Source organism: Crassostrea angulata, chromosome 1 (genome assembly GCF_025612915.1).
Source record: "Crassostrea angulata isolate pt1a10 chromosome 1, ASM2561291v2, whole genome shotgun sequence".
In the NCBI taxonomy this organism is placed as follows: Eukaryota; Metazoa; Mollusca; class Bivalvia; order Ostreida; family Ostreidae; genus Magallana; species Magallana angulata.
The window spans coordinates 16783730-16789729 of NC_069111.1; the positions used below are offsets into that span (position 1 = coordinate 16783730).

General features: G+C 33.8%; 1 protein-coding gene and 1 long non-coding RNA gene across 8 annotated transcripts in view; one reads left to right on the top strand and one right to left on the bottom strand.

Moving 5' to 3' along the window:
* The window catches only part of LOC128168863 (fibrillin-1-like), an 83927-nt gene extending 83698 nt beyond the window's left edge, over positions 1–229 (bottom strand). For 3 of the 7 annotated variants that reach the window (XM_052835044.1, XM_052835029.1, XM_052835021.1), the window contains exon 1: positions 194–227. The gene's annotated coding sequence lies outside the window, so the exon portion shown is untranslated. Of the gene's footprint in view, positions 1–193 lie in introns of all 7 variants that reach the window. The other 4 variants (XM_052835061.1, XM_052835035.1, XM_052835053.1 and 1 more) reach the window with 3 other exon arrangements.
* A 374-nt stretch (positions 230–603) lies between these two features.
* On the top strand, positions 604–4895 carry LOC128164741 (uncharacterized). Its single transcript, XR_008240986.1, has 3 exons — positions 604–766; positions 2562–2650; positions 3412–4895. It is a non-coding gene; the product is annotated as an uncharacterized LOC128164741 (long non-coding RNA).
* The last annotated feature ends 1105 nt before the right edge of the window (positions 4896–6000 follow it).

A 6000-nucleotide genomic window follows, 5' to 3' on the forward strand; every position in this document is an offset into this window, starting at 1 on the left:
CAAGTTTTATGACATAATTAAACGTACATGGCATTTTCTCACACTTAAAACTTAAGTACATTTTACTATTCTGAAGTAAATGTTCTTACAACTGCATATGAAAGAATACCCATATCTTTTAATTTCAAAGATATCTGTCCTCATACATGTAATTTTATCGTATAACTTATCATTAAAATATTAGCACTGTTACCTTTAAGGTATCTTTAAAAGTCCTTTACTTAAAACCGTAAACCGGCGAGTTTTAATAAAGATTTAGAACTGCATTGGTCTATTGTAAAATGCAATAATTGGATCAATATCGTGCCAGCACATACTGAGACCCAGACTATCTTTCTTTTAACTGAATAGACTTATGCAATAATAGGTTTTATTATCTGGGATATCTCAACACCGTGGTACTCTTTTGTTTTTGCATTCGTTTGGTATTATTGTTTATAACTCGATGCCTTCAAGGGGTCAAAATCTCTATCACAATTCATGGTGCTTCAGAAAAGGAAGTAATAATCGAATTGTAATCCCCAAAGGTATACCAAATCGGGTCCCTTTATCGTCAAAACAAACTAGACAGGTTTCCGAGGCCTTCCAATTGTGCAAGTACAGAAGATCAGAGGTGTTGAACAGCGCTCAACAGAGGGAGCGCTTGCCAAAGTTCCCTATAACTGCGACACAAATTGTGGCGAGTGCTTTAATGAACACGCTTCTGGCATGCACCTGGCAATTACGGTGTCCTATATATATTCAATCCAAGATTGCGTCAGAAATTGTAAGTTTGCATGTGCTTGATGTATTCAACCCGATCTGCCAAATTTTTAGCTGCGTCACGCCGGTCTCTTTAATCATATGGTTAGAATTTAGTTTGATGAGACCATACATACTAATATTGTCCCACGAACCGCCCGATTTTGTTTGTAATACGTTTTTCAATACGTTGTAAACAAGAACGGCGTATGCGATATCAGTCAATTTTTTTCCATCGTTGTTGGTCAGATAAGCTGGGAGATTCTTGTTTCGTTTATATAGCAATCTTAATTATAAACAAAGGTTCATTTATTTTATAGTTTTTATGTTTTTGTTTTCCCATGACGCCGTCCCTACCTCTGCCCAATTATTTTATTTGGCTTAGTTGGTAACACACCTGATCCAAGCTTAACGTGGATTGTGGAGCATTGTACTAGTCATGCATATAGATTTAATGACTTTGCTAGTTTTATCAAAGATGTAATAAATGAAGAAAAGGGGTATAAATTCACTGTATGTAAATACTAATAACATCAGTCAGTAAGGAAAACCTTGCACAATGACCCCCCCCCCCCCACCCCCATTTTTAAGGTCATTCAGAAGTACAATTTAGTGTTGCATCAGAACATCTCGAACCTAAAACCTCTTCAAAAAAGTCTTTGGACAGTCTGATGCAGCAAGATATAGAAGCAATTTTACCAACATATGGGAAACGCCTTATCTATGAGCTATTACCATTATGGCATTTTGAAGAGACAGGAAAATCTGCAATTGTTCTTGTTTTAGAACCATTAACTGTCAGAACAACAAATGCAGAAGCTGAAAGAAGTATCTTCCTTTACTTATATTTATAGGCAACTGTTCATATTCTGAATCTAAGGACAAAACCATGTTTATATTTGCTAACAACGAAGCTGTCATTAGTAAACTAGAGGTCAACAAATTACTACGAAATTAATCCAATTATATGTATGTATGTAGCGGTTGAAGAGGCGCATTGCATTTTAGACAGAGGACACGAGTTTTTTATACGTTGGCAAAATCGGAAGACCTCGGGAACTAGGCTACATAAAACCTAACCCTGTCAAAGTAACAGTTTTCATAATTCCAATATATTTCTTTTCCCGTACTCTAATAAACATTGTTATCAGTCTCTTAGGGTAAGTCAGCGTACAAGGGTTCAATTGTCTGATAGTGCATTTCATTATCATTTGTTCCTGAAGCCAAGAGATATTAAAATTGGTAAACTTACTCGTCTATGCATTTTTAGTTTATTGTTATAAAACAGTGACCATCTTTTACTTTTAAAACTAATACAAAATAACCTTAGGCTAGTTTATTTACTTACAAATGTGTGGGGGTCTTTAAACATTGAGCCCAAGGACAGTAAAATTGGTCAGTGGTGCATCTTTGATCTTAGGATTGCGAGCTTTCCAATATTTCATGTTTGACATTTTCGATCGGAAATGATAAAAGTACTGATGTTCAGTTGAGCAATGCCTCATTATGCACACTTTGGTTTAAAAAAATACCGAAACAAAACCGACAGACAAGGAAAAAATAAAGAAAGTGTGATAGTTTAGTGTGTACTTAATTATATATATATATTGACTTATTCATTTATATGTGACAGATTTCATTCATATTTTCCCCTATTTGTCTTTACTTGTTTTATGGAGTAATTCCCCTTAGATGATAACGCGTCCGCGTTAGGCGCATCCATGTCTATTGTGCCCGACCAGGATTTGTTATTATTAAATACCTACATGTATTTACCGACTATGACGATTATAACAATATTGTTTTGTCCCCCGAAACAGAGAGTATTTCACGAGGCGAAGCGGAGGGAAGTGTTGTTAATTCTGTCCTAAAAACCAGCATAAGCAGATAGCATGAAAACTCTTTCACGGTAAGATAGATTAGCATGTTTATTCGTAGCAATTTTACGTAGAAATAATCAAAATATTCAGAGAGGTAAAAAAAACTACGTACATTATATTTATTGAGCAGCAGTCGGCAATATTATTTATTAGAGATAAGACGCGATTCGGGGGTCAGGCCGTAATTTTATCTACACTGGTAATCAATGCATTCTTGGATTTTGTATAATATTTTTTCATATCATTATAGGCCGTGGGTTTTCAATTTGTACATGCATGACTGCGGATTTAACTATAATATGTACAAGTGTTTCTGTGGAACTTATCTAGTCTTAATAAAATATAAACATATAATTTTTTATTTTATTTTTTATAATATGAATGACGCTTGAATTAAACAAAGAAAGACGAGTTGTATTTAAGATATCCCAAGTTTTCTCTAGTTTGTCAATTCTATAAAAAGACTACACAAATAGTAAGTAAACTAAATTACGGAAGTCCATTTAGACATATTAAAAAAAAGTATGAATTTGATGTAATAAATTTTAATTCTTGAATTTGTTAAAACGAATTTAAATAATTGTGGAATAAATGACTCGAAATCCAACTTACACAGCATAATATGCAATAGATTTGAAGCACTAAAGCAAGATTATTACATTAGTATTGTGAATCTTACAACATATTGAAATACTTAAAAATCGGCAATACAAAAATAGCATGACCTTACTTGGTATTATATGATATAATATGTATATGCATTATAATATAAAACATATATTTCCTAAAGTTGTAGGCTGTGTTGATGGAACAAAATCAAGATTTCTACGTACACCAACTGCAAATGAGTCTGACTTTGTTAACAGAAAAAAGATTCCATAGGCTAAATGTTCAGTCTGGCAGGAACAATTTTTAAATGTATAGGCCTTAAGGACTTTGATTGTAAATTAAAAATATACATAAATAGGTGACCTTTAATGCTTTACAGTTACTTATATCCATAGACATTTTTTAATGATGAATACTATAAAAAAAAAACTAGTTTATGACATTCCTTGGAGCAAATCATGTTGAAAAATATAAAAAATTAAATCACAGGTCATATAATTGCTTTTCAACAAAATATAGAGATTCAGAATGTCAGATTTTTTGTAATAATTATGAGCATGTTCAAAAAATGTTTTGTAATAACTAAAATGCCATTTTTGGAACACGTTTACAAGTATTTATAAATGTGTTTGTCTTTAAGGATAACCTCCTACCACTATTCAGAAATCTGGAAATCAATATCTTTGTCAACAATTTGAAAATGGTATTGTGTGTCGTTTAATTCTTCACTTCAGCAACAATGAGTATAATCATACATGTTTCCAATGAAATATGCATAATCACTCTATAAAACAAGTATGTAAATGTATTTATATATGCTGTTAGTGATTAATATTTTGTTTTATGTACAAAAAATAGTTGAAATCTAGACACGCACGACAGTCTGTTACTGGATCATTTTGGCTATATCTTTACCAGATATTTGGTGACCCTTTATAATCATGGACAACTGTTGAAGAGAGATTCAATGCCAGTTTGTACCAGACACGGGTTCCTAATGAACAGACAATTGGGATCTTGAAAGGAAGTTACAAAAACTTCATTTTGCACTTAGGACATGTCCAGAACAAGCTGTAAAATACATTTCTGTAACATGTATCCTTCAAAACAAAGCCATTGCCCGATTAACAGTCGTATAAGTGACAACTCATAATTATGTGTTGCCTCAGCATCAGGTACTTACAGTTTCAGTTCAGAATCCTGCTGCACCTGCCAGAAATGATGGAGAGCTGCAATCTTCAATGGACTTTTCTATGCCACTTTATGTACCTTAAAAGTAAAATACAGCCACTATTGAACTTTTCAGACTTTATTATTGAGATTATATTGTTGAGATTTTGTTATTGTCATTTTTCATACAAATTCAATAAACGCATTTACGAGCTAAGCACATCTATTAAGTATAACACAACAGACATTTTTCTCTACTGGTACAGTTTTAAACAAAACATAGCAATGAACTGATATAAAACAAGAATGACAGAGTTTATTTATTACGTCATTTGAGTCACACCACCTATTGCAGTAATGCTATTGGTCTGCAGTCGTGCTCCGTCCGTTAACAATTAATTTTACATTTTGGGCTTTTTGAAAAAATACACCGAGAATTGTTACCATTTTTGGTTTGTAGCTTTTCTTAGGGTAAGAGAAATCTACATTGTAAAAAATATAACCTAGCCATCTCAGAGCCTGGGAGCCGGGTCGAAAAATGCAAAATTTTAACAAATTTCCCCCTCTACTTCCACTCGTGTAGGGGAAGAAATTAACTACGTGGTTATAACTACGTGGTTATGATGTCTAAGAAGCCTTCTGCCGAAATTGTGAGATTTGTGGCAGGGCCTGGGTCAGAGGTCCAGGCCTCAATTTGGGGCTTATATGGCCTTGGAGTGGACATAAATTCAATTTAAGAAAATCTTAGAAAAGCCTTGGATCAAAACTGAAATCCATGTCCCATTGATCTGACCTTCAGACCTAATGGAGGAGCAAATATCGAAATTTACAAAATATTCTCAACTTCTAAAGGAAGATAGTCTGAATGAATGATTATGGTATTGATGAAGTGTGAAAATCGTGGCTACTGGATCATCAGCGATTCAAGGACTTCACAATTAGACAAAACAAAAAAGAAGCATTATAGTGAAAATTTAATGTAAAACTTAATCACTGCATGGGTTTTCAAATAAATGCATTGATATAGTGTCCACGAAACCCTCTATAGTCTGTCCCAAGATATTTATGCTGCATATTTGAACGATTTTTAATAAAAATACACATACCTGTGACTGAAGTGCAATTAAAATCGATGAAAGGGAAAATTCCCAAGATAACTTCATTCACACATTATCATTAAAAATTCACAGGAACGAAAACAGATTTCCTATGGAGATTTATAATGGGGAATGTTGACATCTTTTCTCAATTCGGAAGTACTCGGGACCCCTCGCGCAATTTTTCAACGTTATCATCCGGGCGTCTTCTCCTTGGCAATGGAAAAACCTCGTAGACTCTTATTTTTAGCCGTGTACTGATACCCGACAAGCTAGAGGGGGCGTTTCAAAGGTGAAATCCTGGGATTTTATTCATGAATGAACATCGTCTGAACCAAGAGGTATTTATAAATATTGAATACTTTAAGAAAATATGCGGCAAAAATATCTTGGGACAGACTATAGGTAAACTATGAAATTCATGACCAATGGGCCAGGGTTCAGGTCCTTGGTTAGAGCCAATATGGCCACATAGGGAAAATGTTCCTTTGTACATTTACAGC